We start from the raw sequence: 16061 nt of genomic DNA on the forward strand, positions 1-16061 counted from the left end.
CTGGGGAGTCAAATCTAATCTGGGTCCTTAGGCTTTGCAGACAAGCCCTTTAACTGCTAAGCCATCGCTCCAACCATACTGGATTTTATTTACTTATTTATTTTATTTTGCTTATTAATTATTTTTTCATTAACAACTTCCATGATTATAAAAAATACCCGGTGGTAATAAACTCCCTCCCCACACTTACCCCTTTGAAACTCCATTCTCCATCATACTCCCTCCCCATCTCAATCAGCCTCTCTTTTACTTTTTTTTTTTTTTATTTGAGAGCGACAGACACAGAGAGAAAGACAGATACAGGGAGAGAGAGAGAACGGGCGCGCCAGGGCTTCCAGCCTCTGCAAATGAACTCCAGACGCGTGCGCCCCCTTGTGCATCTGGCTAACGTGGGACCTGGGGAACCGAGCCTCGAACCAGGGTCCTTAGGCTTCACAGGCAAGCGCTTAACCACTAAGCCATCTCTCCAGGCCTCTCTTTTACTTTTGATGTCATGATCTTTTCCTCTTGCAGGTAGTGTCAGGCACTGTGAGGCCATGGATATCCAGGACATTTAGTGTCTGGAGGGAGCATGTTGTATGGAGTCCTGCCCTTCCTTTGGCTCTTACATTCTTTCCGCCACCTCTTCCACATTAGACCCTGAGCCGTGGAAGGTGTGATAGAGATATTGCAGTACTGAGCACTGCGGTCATTTCTTTCCATCACCATGATACCTTCTGAGTCATCCCAAGGTCACTGCCATCTGAAAAGAGAAGATTCTCTACCCAAAGTGAGAGTAGCATTAATATAAGGGTATGAACGTTAAGAGAAGTGCTTACTCAGTAGTTTGGTGAGCATAGTATATACATTTAGCCAGACAACAGCAAACATTGCACCCCTAGGGCTCATGACTACCCCTGTTTTAAGTTTTCAGTATCAGGGATGTATTCCCTCCCATGGAGTCCAATTGGAAGGCAGTTGGTTTCCACCATGACAGATGTGCCACTATTGCACCCGTTGGCTCATTTGGCATGGCTGGCCAAACATAAGGCTTGCAGTGTCCACTGCTGAGTATGTTCACTGGTGGTATCTCTTTCTCACATTGAACTGCATGCAGAATGGCTTCTTCCAGCTTTATGTCAGCTGGTCTACATGGAGGAGGCTATCAGCTCAGATCCAGCAGGATTTCTCAGTGGTCTTGCAGCCCAAGTATGTGGAGTCCCAATGTGGTTTCTGTTTGTTGTGTTCTGTGACTTTTTACTAAAACTTGGCTGCAACAGGACGTCCTCAGACAATTTCTCCAAAGGCATGTTACTTTATCAAACATAAGGAGCAAACAAGGTGCATTAACGCATCTTTGATTGCTTGCGGGGACTCTCACTTCACCGCGCTTATTTCTCCACAGTCTATGCTTCTAACTCTGCTTTCCTCTTTACAGAATAATTTTTTATTTTTTTATATTTTTGAAGGAGAGAGAGAGAGTGATGGAGGGAGAAAATACATGCACCAGGGCTTCTAGCCACTGCAAACACATGCACCACCTAGTGCATCTGGATTTCGTGGGCACTGAGAAATCGAACCCATCTCCTAAGCTCCACTTTACAAAATAATTGTCAGCAGACACATTATCTATAAGGCACCACTATTTTTTGAACAATTGCTGTTTATACAACACATTTGAAAGAAGTGAGCATGAATTCCTGTGACCCAGTCTACCTGCTGATCACTGTTGCTATTTACTCAAATTTCTTTAATCAACCTGGGATACTTATTTTCCTGTGCAGTTACACATATTTCCTTTTCAAAGTAGAGTCACACTCTAGCCCAGGCTGGCCCAGAATTTACTCTGTAGTCTCAGGCTGGCCTCAAACTCAAGGCAGTCTGCTTACCTCTGCCTCTCCAGTGACGCCACTCATGCCTGGTCATTTTCATTGTTTTTGTTTTTGTTTTTGTTTTTGTTTTCCTTTATAGTCTCTCTCTCTCTCTCTCTCTCTCTCTCTCTCTCTGTATTATTGACAACTTCTGTACTTACAGACAACATACTATGGTATTTCCCTCCCCTCTGCCACTTCCCCCTTCATAACTCTGTTCTCAGTCATATCCCCTCCCTCTCTCTATTAGTCTCTTTTAATTTGATGTCTTCATCTTTTTCTCCCTTTATGAGGGTCTTGTGTGGGTATTGCAAGGCATTCAAGGTCTTGGATAACAAGGCCAAGTTCTGTCCGGACAGTTGTATGTAAGGAGTGGTACCCTTCCTTTGGCTCTTACATTCTTTCTGCCACCTCTTCCTATGGACCCTGAGCCTTGGAGTGTGTGAGATGTTTCAGTGCTGGTCACTTCTCCGTCTTTTCTTCTCAGCAATATGTTGCCTTTGGGTCAACCCAATGGTCATCACCATCTGAGAAGAGAAGCTTCTCTAACCAGAAGTGAGAGTAGCATCAATATATGAGTATGAACATTAACTGTAGTGCTTTCAGGGCAATTTAGTGAGAGTAATATATGCATTTATCCAGACAGGAGCAGGCTTTATACCCCTAGGGCTCATGACCTCCCCTGTCACATGCTTTTGATTAGTTTTTCAGTACCAGGCATGTATTCCCTCCCATAGAGTGGGCCTTCCATCCAATTAGAGAGCAGTTGGTTTCCTCCAGAGCAGACCTGCTACGATTGCATTCATTAGGTCATTTGGCCTGTCTGGCCAAACTTCAGGTTTTTAGTGTCCCCTGTTTTCACCTCTGATGACTTCTGTCTCCCAGAAGACTGCATACAGTGCAGCTGTTTCCAGCTTCCAGTTTGCTGAGATACAGGGAGAAGATTTTCTGCTCAGTAACAGCTTGATTTCTCAGTGACTCTGCTGCTCGGGCATGTGAATTTATTGTATTTTTTTAGAAAAAAAAAAACATTATTTATTTATTTGAGAGAGAGAGAGGCAGAGACAGAGAGAGGGAGAGAGAGAATGGGCATGCCAGTCCCTGCAAACAAACTCCAGACACATGCGCCCCTTGTGTATCTGGCTTACATGGGTCCTGGAGAATTGAACTTAGCTCCTTTGGATTCACAGGCAAACGCATTAACCACTAAACAATCTTTCCAGCCCCCCCCCTTTTTTTATTGTTTTAGGGTCAATGTGCAAGTAAGAATTTTAGAGGATTCAGGGCATGTGGACATTTATGAGGAACTATTAAACTAATCTGCTAATGTCAAAATGGCTTTAATATCTGGCCTGCCATCATCCTCAGATATATTTCACTTGTTCCGCAACATGGCTCCGCCAGTGTGACCTCATTGTTTCCCATCACACTGGTGGTTGCTGCCTTATCAGGTTTCATTGAAAATTTCTCAGTTACTAATGATGGACTCATTTGTGATAGATTTATCTTCATTGTCAATGTGTCTGGTCATGCAGGTGAGTACACAGCATTTCCAAATTAAAAGAAGATTGTTATGCATGAGTCATCATGGTGCTTATATACCCACCTCAGAAACCATTAAAAAAGAAAACATCAGAAGCAATTTACATAATTACATGCAAAAGCGTCTCAGGTTTAAGTAAGAAGTGTTATCTTTGGCAGGGTGTGGTAGTGCATGCCTTTAATCCCAGCACTTAGGAGGCAGAGGTAGGAGGATTGCCCTGAGTTCAAGGCCAGCCTGAGACTATATAGTGAATTCTTGGCCAGACTAGGCTAGAGTGACACCTTACTTTAGAAAACCAAGAATAAACGTTTATATATATCTCCATCCATACATCTTTGGAGCTATTTTAATTTTGAAATTTAAAAACTCAACAAATTCTCAATACTGGAATCATTTGTTAATCATTTAACAAGTAACAGAGAGACAACTTGCTAGGCACTGTGACAAAAAGAAAGGCCTTGCTGACAGGAAGACTCCATATGTGAAATGCTCCAACTTGGGAAAATACAAATTAATCTGAAAGAGAGGAGGCAGTTTCAACTCAAAATGCTGTAAAAGGGCTGCAGAGATGACTCAGCACCTAAAGCGCTTGCCTGCAAAGACAAAGGACCCTGGTTCAATTCCCCACTTTACATATAAGCTACAAAGCTGGTGCATGCATCCAGAATTCATTTGTAGCAGGGGAAGGCCCTAAAACACCCACTCTCTCCTCTCTCAAATAAATTAAATAATATTTTTAATCCTTTAGAAAATGTTTCTTACAGGAAACCATAGTACTGAGATGTGTTTACCCAGCTCCAGCTACCAATGCATACAGACAGCACAAGAGCTGAGGTACCAAGGGCATGAGGATAAGTCATGAAACACCACCAGAGTTTGTTTTTGATTTTGAGGTAGTGTCTGGCTGTAGCCCAGACTGAGCTGGAATTCACTATTAACCCTCCTACCACTGCCTTCCATGTGCTGGGACTAAAGATGTGGGCCACCAAGTCCAGATTTGGTTCCCTGTTTTTAATAAATATTTTATTTGTTATGTTTATGCAAGCAGAGAGAGGAGATTGTAGGGAAACGGGCAGGGTAGGGCACCTGGCCACTACAAACAAACTCCAGACCCATGTGCCACCTTGTTCATCTGGCTTTCCATGGGTACTCGGGAATCAAACTCAGGTCATCAGGCTTTGCAATCCAGTGCCTTTAACTGCTGAGCCATCTCTTCCATCCCTGGTACCAGAATGTGACAGCAACATACATGTAGCTCTGGATTTGCAGGACCTCAGTGAGTCACACATGGTCACAGAGGCTCACACGAAGTTCCAGACTGTCACAGAGCAAGCTTGTACAAAAGGTCCCAACCCTTCCACAGACACCTGGAAAGGCCATCTCCATGAAGCAGGATCAGCAAATTGTTAGACGAATGGGAGTCCTCGGTTGTTAGAAATGCCAAGACCATGGGACATCAGTCTAGAAAATCTACTTGCATGAGGTGGGCATTCCAAAGACAAGCTGCATATGCTCCATGTCTGACCTGGTGAAGTCCAGTCCATACCGTCTTTTGTTTATTTGTTCATTTTTATTCTTTTGAGGTAGGATCTCACTCTAGCTCAGGCTGACCTGACATTCACTATGTAGTCTCAGGTTGGCCTCAAACGCAGGTGATCCTCCTACCTCTGCCTCCTGAGTGCTGGGATTAAAGGCATGCATCACCACATCTGACTAAATTTTGGAATTTATTCATATTTATATTAAACAAAACTCACCAGTTGGCTTCTGCATCTGTAGCTTACTGCTAGTGGTAAGAGGATCTAGTGTGCAAATACTCTCTCTCTCTTTTTGAGGTAGGCTATTACTGTGGCCCACAGAGACCTGAAATTCACTCTGTAGTCTCAGGGTGGCCTTGAACTCATAGCAGTCCTCCTACCTCTGCCTCTTAAGTGCTGGGATTAAAGTCATGTTCCACCATGCCCAGATCTCTCTTTTATAAGTATATAAAATATTTGAGGGGGGAAAAAACAAGAAAATCCTCACTTTTCTCTCTTTTTTTGCTTTATTTTATTTTATTTTATTTTATTTTTCTTTATGTTTTTGATGTAGGCTCTCACTTCCAGACTGTCTTGGAATTCATTAAGTAGTCTCAGGTTGATCTCCAACTCACATTGATCCTCCTACCTCTGCCTTCTGAGTGCTAGGATTAAAGACATGCATCACAAAGCCCAGCTGGGATTCTGTTTTTTTTTTTTTTAATTGTTTCTTTACTTATTAGGGAGAGAGGGAGAGAGAATGGGTACACCAGGGCCTCTAGCTACTGCATATGAACTCCAGATGTGTGCGCCATGATGTACATCTGGCTAATGTGGGACTTGGAGAATCAAACCTTGGTCCTTAGCCTTCTCACGCAAGAGCCTTAACTGCTAAGCCATCTCTCCAGCCCTGGGATTCATTTTCTGTTGCACTGAATCATGGTCCAAATATCCTCTGGGTGACACCATGTTATGGCTCCAAGATGGAAATTTACACTGTGACACCATGTTTTAGTTACATCCTTTTGTAAGTGAGGAGTGGGGAGAGGTCCACATGTTCTGCTGTTCGTCTATCTTGGGGACAAAACCAGGTTACAGAAATCCTAGAGGCAAGGCTCCTTCCCCTGGCAGTGGCCTGATCCCCTTCTGAAGGAAAAGGTGACCAGCTCCCCAACACTCCTAAAAAGAAGACACGATTTCTAATCACCCAGACCAGCTTTCTCCTCTCCCAGAGTTCCTCTAACTGACCAAGAACCCTCCACGCTGACCCCTCCCCAGGGTCCTCCTGCAGAACGGATCCCTCTTCATGCTGCTCCTGTCTGGGAGCCAGGGTCCTCTTCCCTTTTCCCTCTCTGAACTCAAATCTAGAGAGATATGGGAAGGTTTACTGATAACTCTGACAACATGTCACAACTTGGGAGCACGTAAACCAGTCATGTGATAACCTAGAAAAGCATGATGCTGGGCTGGACCAATGTAACCCCCACTACAATGAAGGAAGTAATAGAGAAAGACATCCAGAGCAGGAGCGGCTGCTATAGGATGTGTAACCAGGTTAGGCTAACATGCCATGATGTCCCCAACAGTGACCCTTAACTGGGGACTAGGAGGATAAGTGGATTAGGAAACATTTGTTTAGTGTGTGACAGAAGCATTGAAAACAAATCTAAACCTGGTGTGGTGGCACAAGCCTTGAATCCCAGCACTTGGGAGGCAGAGGTAGGAGAACCACAATGAGTTTGAGACCAACCTGAGACTACGTAGTGAATTTTGCGTCAGACTGGCTTACAGCAACACCTTACCTTGAAACACAAACAAGCATAACAAAACAAAAAGTAATCTAAGGTCAAACCCACCCAATGGTGTCCAGGTAGCAGCTGTCTCTCGGGGACAAAATGCCCTGGTGCTTCCCTCCAGAGGCTACAGGATATGTACATTTGGATAAACATGAAATGAACACATAATGTGAGAAAATACTCTAGTGCCCCGGGAACTGATGTACTTGCAGCTTTTGTTTAGATTCAGGCAGCAAAGCCATGCGGACTCTGAGCATAAGACAGATCACGAGTTCACATCAGATCAGATCAGGAGCTGTTTATGTTTATCAGGAAATCTTTGGAGAAGCTGTGAGTTTCCTGCCTTCAAGAAGCTCCACCCAAGGTGCACAGTCTTCCATGAACCCCATTTCAGCCTGTGCAGAGGTTAACCCTTTGTCAATTAGCTTGATCTCCAGAACAGGAGACCATGAGTGTGTACTACATGCAAACATGGACTTCATTGGGTGACATCCTCCTAAAGGACACCTTCCCAACCCTTTGGTTTCCCAGACTTGCTTAGAAAAGTGGAAATGCTAGTGGCCAGGCCAGGCAAGACATTGGAAGATGTAGTCCAAGGGGCTGTTTGTGCTGAACTGTAGCATGAGAGTCGAACAGACCCAAAGGGGAGTGGGAATGGATCTGAGACAAGAACACAAGGAATGGAGCCAAGAGAAGTACTGATCAAGGCTCAAGTTTATTCAGGCAGTCACACAAGCTTATATACAGAAAATAAAACTTTCTCGACAATGCCTACATGTCTAAAGTCAACTTCACCAAGGCCGTACAATAACACCTCTGTGTCTAAAGTCTACTTCATCAAGGCTGTACGACAATGCCTCTATGTCTAAAGTCTACTTCATCAAGGCTGTACGATAACACCTCTGTGTCTAAAGTCTACTTCATCAAGGCTGTACGACAAAGCCTCTATGTCTAAAGTCTACTTCATCAAGGCCGTACGATAACACCTCTGTGTGTAAAGTCTACTTCATCAAGGCTATACGACAAAGCCTCTATGTCTAAATTCTACTTCATCAAGGCCGTACGATAACACCTCTGTGTCTAAAGTCTACTTCATCAAGGCTGTACGACAAAGCCTCTATGTCTAAAGTCTACTTCATCAAGGCTGTACGATAACACCTCTGTGTGTAAAGTCTACTTCATCAAGGCTATACGACAAAGCCTCTATGTCTAAAGTCTACTTCATCAAGGCCGTACGATAACACCTCTGTGTCTAAAGTCTACTTCATCAAGGCTGTACGACAAAGCCTCTATGTCTAAAGTCTACTTCATCAAGGCTGTACGACAATGCCTCTATGTCTAAAGTCTACTTCATCAAGGCTGTACGATAACACCTCTGTGTCTAAAGTCTACTTCATCAAGGCTGTACGACAATGCCTCTATGTCTGAAGTCTACTTCATCAAGGCTGTACAATAACACCTCTGTGTCTAAAGTCTACTTCATCAAGGCTGTACGACAATGCCTCTATGTCTAAAGTCTACTTCATCAAGGCTGTACGACAATGCCTCTATGTCTAAAGTCTACTTCATCAAGGCTGTACAATAACACCTCTGTGTCTAAAGTCTACTTCATCAAGGCTGTACGACAATGCCTCTATGTCTAAAGTCTACTTCATCAAGGCTGTACGATAACACCTCTGTGTCTAAAGTCTACTTCATCAAGGCTGTACGACAATGCCTCTGTGTCTAAAGTCTCAAGAAAAGAGGTCAAGGAAGAGCTACAGCTCCCGACAGCTGCTAAGATCTATTATAATGGGGACCAAGAGGATCAGAGGAGCCAGATGAACCATGAGGACTTCTGTCTGCTGTGAGGGTGGAAACCCCAAGTCAAAGCCAGGATGAGAGCTTGTTTCTCTTGTAGAAAGGAAGGGCATTTCCGAAGCAGATGTCCTCAGAGAAAGAGTCTGCTCTAGGACTCTGTCCTATATGAGCAGGGATCACAGGAGGAGTCGGGATATCCGTAGACTCTGGGTCTACAGGTCAGCTCCTCCTGAAGAACTGTGATGTCTCTGGGCCTCCCCTCCAAGCTCTCTTATGCCAGCCCATCCAGAGAGCCCTGGGCAATGTTGACCACAGGAGAGCAATAAGTATGTCTCCTAACTGACAGGAGAGCAATTTTAGGCTTCCTTTTTCTCTCCTGGGCCTTGATCTTATTATATAAGACCATTACCCAGGAAATGTCAGATCAACCCCCAGAGCATGACTTTACCAAACCTCAAGCCTGTTCCTGGAGAAACCTTCACTTCAGGATCCCTGTCTCACAGTCCAGAGACACCAGATCCCTCTAGGGAGAGATCTGCCTTCAAATGCAAATAAAGCAAATCCACCTAAATCTTTGCCCTGGTGCAAAAGGGAAAGGGGGAATCAAAGATTCCTTCCCAAGAACAAATTTACCCGAAAGACCCCAATCACCCTCCTGACCAGCACCAGTACTTCCTCATGCCTGAGGCCAGGAAGGGGGTCATTCCTATAGTTAGGAAATAGAAAGAAAAACAAAGCCTATTGATTAAATTCTCTGCTCCACATTACACCCCATGTTTGTGCTCCCAAGGTACTGACAAATGGTTATTCCCAAATCTTAGTTGAGATTCAGTGGGTTCAGGGTGGTGTGGCTAAAATCAGTACAAGATCTTTGATTAATGAGGGAGGAGTTTCCTTAACCACGTGGTTCCATGTCTATATGCTCTTGTAACTCAGTTCCCCTCTCCCACAACGCATCATTCTGTGCAGGCTCTCAAAGTCACCAAGAAGACCACGCTGTCTATGGTGCCACCACAGCACCATGAGCCCTGGGAAGTGATGGTCATTTGGCACTGATACTCGCCAATAAGACCAACCCTCCACACACACTTGAAGGAAACCACAGTGTGAGGAAAAGAAATTCTAATCATTCCTTCTCAAGGCAAAGCAGAGAGAAGACTTACAAGTCTGTGAAGAGACATTCCCACTGTGCTGGTATGCGGGGAGCTGCTGTGCAGGCTGTGAGGCTCAGAGCTCAGGGTTTGAGGGGACCATCCCTGGGGACTGCTGGGGGACAAGGAACTCTGGGCTGTTATCACTTACCTGCATCTTGTGGGGTTTGGAATTTAGAATACCATGCAGATTTTTCCTCTTGGAGTCATAGTATTATGTATGTATGAACGTCTGTATGTGTTTTTGGGTAATTGAGGTAGGGTCTTATTCTAGTCCAGGCTGGCCTCAGATTCACAGCCATCCTCCTACCTCTGTTTCCCAAATTCTGGGATTAAAGGTGTGCACCACCGTGCTGGGACCCACAATATTTATTAAAGCCAAACAGGGTAGTACTGTCCTCATCACAGAGAAAAAGAGAGGGCCCTGAGTTGCGTAGGAAGAGGAACATGTCATTTTGAAGGTCTACCGGGCAAAGAGCAGGGGTGGAGAAAGCCAGTATTCTGCACTGGGGGGAGTCTGGCCCATGATGCATGAGCAATCACTTTAACATGGAGATGGTAGACCGTGTTTGGTCTGCGTTTAAGTTCTGTGTCCTTACTGTCTCTTATCTTCTCTGACCTACTGTCTGAGGGGGTTCTGTTGGTTTGGGCTCTCCTGTTTGCCTTCCATGTGTATGTGAGTGTGCCTTACCCAGAGGCCTCTGTCCCAGATATAACAAAGTAGATTTTCTCCATCTTCCTTTCTTTGTCTTGGGCTTCACTCTTAGCATTCCCTCTAATCCTAGCTCTCCCTAAAATGAACCTAATAATTCATAATTTACACTTCTATGAGTCTGTGTTTTCAATTCTTTGCTAACTTGAATGAGGACCTAAAATTAGAGTCCACTGACCTGGGAACTCCTGCATGTTTATGGAATTTAATTATTCCCTGACCCAACGTTCTGCATCACTGACATGGCTGTCCCTGCCCATGTGCTGTGTGGTGGCGTGCATGCCTGTGGTGATGGGGCTTACATAGGGCATGCTATGGGCAGCAAGACATGGCACTAAGGCTGAACTCTCAGGAGGAAGAGTGTCTATAGTACTCCAAAGGTGGCTGTCTTCCTGTAAGTGGCATACCCTTGTGAAGAGTGGGGTCCTCTCGGTGAGTATGGGCATATTCTGAAAATGCTGAGAAAGGAAGTATTGAAATCCCTGTATGTGAAAGAAAATGATTAAGAGTGTGACCAGGCTGCAATAGAGGGGCTTGGGCTATAGTTATGGGTGATAAATGATGCAGCAGAGGCTGAGATGGCTGCCCTGACCAAACTTGTGTGAGTAAAAGAGGAGTTACAATGAGAAAAGGACATGGGGAATGTGCTCTGCATTAGCCTCTGATTTGGCAGGTAAACTGGATAAAAGAAAATATGGTAGAGATGATGGCTTAACGCCTTGCTAGTGCACGACGCAACTGCCAAGCCAGGTAAGGTGGTGGAAGGACACCTCAGCTCTATGGGTGCGTGATGCATGACTGGTACAGGCAGGGGCGCCACCCAGGAGTGGGCGGCTGCAGCAAAGCAAATGGACACAGATCCCTGTGGACAGAGGGAGGAGAAGGAAATGGCAGCCAGGTGTCAAATTGAGAACAGTTTTTATGGCGAGAACTCGTGAACTTGCCCAAGACAAATTCTACTGGTAGTTGAACTGTGTTCTGAGCCTTGACTTTATGGATGGCCTAGTGGGAAACCAAGAACTGCCAAGTACTGGGATGGCCACTGTGGGCACAACAGATGTGGAAGGAGACACATAACAGAGTCCTACAGCAGTCGGAGCCCCTGGTGGCTCTCCACATGGCAGCCCAGGGCCCCCTAGGCCTCTGGAAACCAGGACACAAAAGGATTCCCTTACAAAGTATAGGTCTAAGCTGGGCATGGTGGTACTCACCCTTAATCCCAGCACTTGGTAGGGAGAATGAGTTTGTGAGTTTGAGGCCACCCTGAGACTACATAATGAATTCCAGGTCAGCCTGGGCTACCGCAAGGCCCCACCTTGGAAAATAAAACAGTAAAGTACAGGTCATTAACTGCCATCAGGTGCCACTCAAAGCTGCTCACTGGGTTTAAGTAGAGACGGTCACAGTGGAGCCAACATGGGTGGTAAATTGCTAAAGCAGCTTACATTTTGCTGAAGTATTCTCATATGCTGCATGCTGAACAGTCCGTGAGGCCTGTTCTCAGTTACAAGGTGGTGAGGTGGATGCTGAGATGGAACAGGTACATCAGTCAACGTGCCCTGTGGCAGAATGGCAGATAGACTATAGAGGGTCTAAACCCACCAGTGTGGGGCACAAATATGTCCTCACCTGTGTGGACCCTGCCACAGGACTCGTACAAGCCTTTTCCTGCAAAGGAGCCACAGGAGGGGCCACCATCGGGGTGAAGTAGGAGGCTCTCTGCTGGTCTGTGGCTTCTGTGTGTCCATAGAGTGAGTTTCAGGGCAGCCTGGGCTAGAGTGGCACACCATACAGACAAACAAAAAGGCAGATAAATCTTGAAGACAAACCAACACTAATAACATGAACATCCAGGGCCCCCAGAAACGGAACAGGAGGTGGACAGCCAGAGGAAGGGTGTCTATCCTTTATTGTCTCCTACCTCAGGTAGCCCAGAGCAAAGATTCCTCTAATGACCCATGTTCCTGAGGGGGAATGCCTTTTACTCCAGGGAAGACCCACGTTGGATTGAAATAGTGGCCAGAGGGCTGCATCTGGAACATCAGTGGAAAAAACATCAGACTGAAAGCATCCTCTCTCTTTTGAGTTATTCTATATCACTAAACCATCCTTAACATAATAAATGTAAAGCCAGATGTACAAAGTGACCCATGTGCCTGGACTTTGTTTGCATTGGCAAGAGGCCCTAGTGCACACACATACTCTCCTTCTCTTTCAGTCTGATAAATATAATGAAAAGATCAAAATAAATACTATGTGTACTTCAAGGGTCTGAGTGGTTTCTCAAAGCTCACCTCTTAAAGAGAGTCTAAGCTGGGCCTGTGGCTCCATCTGCAACCCCAGCACTGTGGAGACTGAGGCAGGAGGATCACATGAGCTCAGTTCAGCTTGGGTAGAGACACACATTTCTTTCTTTTCAAATGCTTGGTTTTGTTTTTATTTTGTATTGTTTTGCCTTTAAATAATTTTGTTGCTTTTTAATTTTTTTCTTTTCCTTTTCTTTTTATTGACAACTTCATTGATTGTAAACAAAATCCCATGGCAATCCCTCCCTACCCCCACTTTCCCCTTTGAAACTCCACTCTCCATCATATTCCCTCCCCCTCTCAATCAGTCTCTCTTTTATTTTTATCTTTTCCTCCTATTGATGGTCTTGTGTAGGTAGAGTCAGGCACTGTGAGGTCATGGATATCCAGGCCATTTTGTGTCTGGAGGAGCACCTTGTAAGGAGTCCTACCCTTCCTTTGGCTCTTACATTCTTTCTACCACCTCTTCCGCAATGGACCCTGAGCCTTGGAAGGTGTGATAGAGATATCTCGGTGCAGAGCACTCCTCTGTCACTTCTCGGCACCGTGATGCCTTCTGAGTCACCCCGAGGTCACTGCCATCTGAAAAGAGAAGCTTCTTTAACCAAAAGTGAGAGTGGCATTAATTTATGGGTATGAACATTAAGAGAAGTGCTGACTGGGCAGTTTGGTGGGCATAGTATATACACTGAGCCAGACAGCAGCAGACCTCATACCCCAAGCACTCATGACTACCCCTGTTGTAGGTTTTCAGTATCAGAGATGTATTCCCTCCCATGGAGCAGGGCCTTCAATCAAATTAGAGGGCAGTTGGTTTCCCCCGTAACAGACATGTCACTATTGACTATCCATTGGCTCATTTGGCCTGGCTGGCCAAATATAAGGCTTGTAGTGAGACACACATTTTCTTTGCGTCTGGTCCTCCAGACAGCAGCTGTAGTGTGTGAAGGACCAGCACAGCCTGGAGGAGGAAAGTTCTACACTCCGCAGTGGTTAGTCCTAGGGTTAGGAATGTGAGGGTTGGGTTTTGGGTTTCAATAACACCTATGGTCAGGGTTATTGTCAGGGTTAGGGTTAGGGTACAGGATCAGGTTTAAGTTAGGCTGAAAGTGAGGGTTAGGGTTAGAGTTTCAATTGGGTCTTTGTTTAGGGTTATTATTAGGGTTAGGCCTAGGGTTAAGGTTTCCATTAGAGTTAGGGTTAGGGTAAGGGTTAGGATTATTGTTAGGGTTAGGATGAGGCCTAGGGTTAAGTTAGGGTTTCAATTAGGCCCAAGGTTAGGATCCCTGTTCAGGTTGGGGTTATAATAATGATTTTTATTAGGTAGTTAGGCTAAGGTTCAGGTACTTAGGGTTAGGGCTGGGATTAGAACTGGGGTTAGGTTTGTTAGTGTTGGGTCTAAGGTTATGGTTATTAGGGTTAGATTAGGGTTAAGGTTAGAATTGTTGGTTATTAAAGTAGGATTGTTAAATCTAGGGTTGGTACTAGGGTTGTTAGGGTTAGGATTATTAAGTTTAAGGCTAAGTTTAGGGTTAGGGTTTGAGTTATGCTCCATGATATTCCTGGACAGCAGCAGCATTCTCGGAAACGCTGGGAAACATCATCCCTGGTGACAACAGACACCTGGTCAGCCCAAAGCCGAGGTTTTCTGTTCCAGCTGCTATGGACATCCACAGAAACTTTTTATTACTTACTTACTGTGGAGGGACTCCCAGGCTGCTGTCTTCCTCTACGTGGCATACTTCTTTGAAAAGTGGGGTCCTCTTGGTGAGTATGGGGATATCCTGAAAATGGCTGAATGTCTAAAGGAAATAATGAAGTCCCTGAGTGTGGAACAAAATGATGAAGAGTGTGGTCAAGCTGCAGCAGAGGTCACGTCACTATGGTGATGGGTAATAAGTGATGCAGCAGATATTGCGAGTTCGAATTAATGACCAAGACCACAAGACTAAGATGTTAAAGAGAGTCTTCTTTATTCTTTTCAACGTTTTTATTAACAACGTCCATGATTATAAAAAGGTCCCATGGTAATGCCCTTCCTCCCCCACTTTCTCCTTTGACACTCCATTCTCCGTCATCTGCCCTCAGGTGCCACTCAAAGCTGCTCCCTGGGTTCATGGAGAGTCAGGTCACAGGGGAGCCAGCACAGGTGGAAAATAGTTAAAGGTACTGGCATTTCAGTGGAATATTCTCATATCCTCCATACTGTCCATAATTTGAGGCCTGTTCACAGTTAAGGTCTCCACGCATGGATGCTGTGATGGGACAGGTATATCAGTCAACATTCCTTTATAGGGCCTATGCCCACCAGGGATGGGTACAAATAAGTACTCACTTGTGGGCAACCTGTTGCAGGACTCATGCAAGCTTTCCTCTGCTACTGAGCCACAAGTGAGGTCATCATCTGGGCTGAAGAAGGAGGATCCCTGCTAGTTTGTGGCTTCTGTGTTTCCATAGAGTGAGTTCCAGGACAGCCTGGGCTTGAGTGACACACTATACAGAAAATAAAGAAAATAGATTTAAAAAATCACATATACAAAGTAATATGAACATCCAAGGTCTTCATAACTGGAGCAGCAGGAGGAGAACCAGTGGAGGGGTGTCCGTCCTTTATTGTCTTCCCACCTCAGGTGGCCTAGAGCAAAGATCCCCGAAAGTCCCATGTCTTTTACTCCAGAGAACACCAACATTGGAGTGAAGTTGAGACCAGTGGGCTGCATCTGGAACATCAGTGGAAAGAACATGTCTGGTTCATAGTGTGCTCTCTTTTGAGTCAATGTAGATCACTAAACAATCCTTAATCAAACACACATAAAGCCAGATGAGCAGTGTCCCATGCATCTGGAGTTTGTTTGCAGAGCCAAAGATCCTGAAAATATTAAACAAAATATCAGGTGTAGTCCAAGGGTCTCAGTGGTTTTCAAAGCTCACTTCAAAAAAGAGCCTAAACAGGGCAAGTCAGACTTCTCCTGTCATCCCGGCACTGTGGAGGTGGAGGCAGCAGAATCACTGAGCTCAAGCCAGCCTGGGCTCGTGGGCCTCCCTGGACCAGCGCAGCAGCTGCAGTGGGGGAGGGGCCAGCATGCCCTGAGGGGAGGGCAGAGCTGTGTTCTGTTTAGCTAGGGTTCTAGGGGCAGGGGCAGGGTTAGGATTAGGGTTAGGAATGTGAGGGTTAGGTTTTCAATTAGGCCTGCATTTGGGCTACTGTTTCAGTTACATTGAGGGCTAGGGTTAGAGATTCTATTTGGCCTAGGGTTAGGGTTAATATTTCACTTAGTCATAGGGTTAGGGTTATTGTTAGGGTTTAGGGTTAGGGTGAGGCCTAGGGTTAGGGGTAGTGTGATTGGTGTTAGGTCAGGGTTAAGGTTGTTAGCGTGAGGGTTAGT

General features: G+C 45.2%; 1 long non-coding RNA gene across 2 annotated transcripts; it reads right to left on the reverse strand.

The window, feature by feature from the left end:
• Window positions 1–13198: 13198 nt before the first annotated feature.
• LOC123457554 lies at window positions 13199–15316 on the reverse strand. Of its 2 annotated transcripts, none has more exons than XR_006635041.1 (4): window positions 15301–15316; window positions 15011–15168; window positions 14370–14498; window positions 13199–13257 (listed from the first exon to the last, which is right to left on the reverse strand). It is a non-coding gene; the product is annotated as an uncharacterized LOC123457554 (long non-coding RNA). The 2 variants fall into 2 exon arrangements; XR_006635042.1 differs by having other exon boundaries at window positions 13202–13257; window positions 14374–14498.
• Window positions 15317–16061: the final 745 nt, after the last annotated feature.

Source organism: Jaculus jaculus, unplaced genomic scaffold (genome assembly GCF_020740685.1).
Source record: "Jaculus jaculus isolate mJacJac1 unplaced genomic scaffold, mJacJac1.mat.Y.cur u25, whole genome shotgun sequence".
NCBI lineage: Eukaryota > Metazoa > Chordata > Mammalia > Rodentia > Dipodidae > Jaculus > Jaculus jaculus.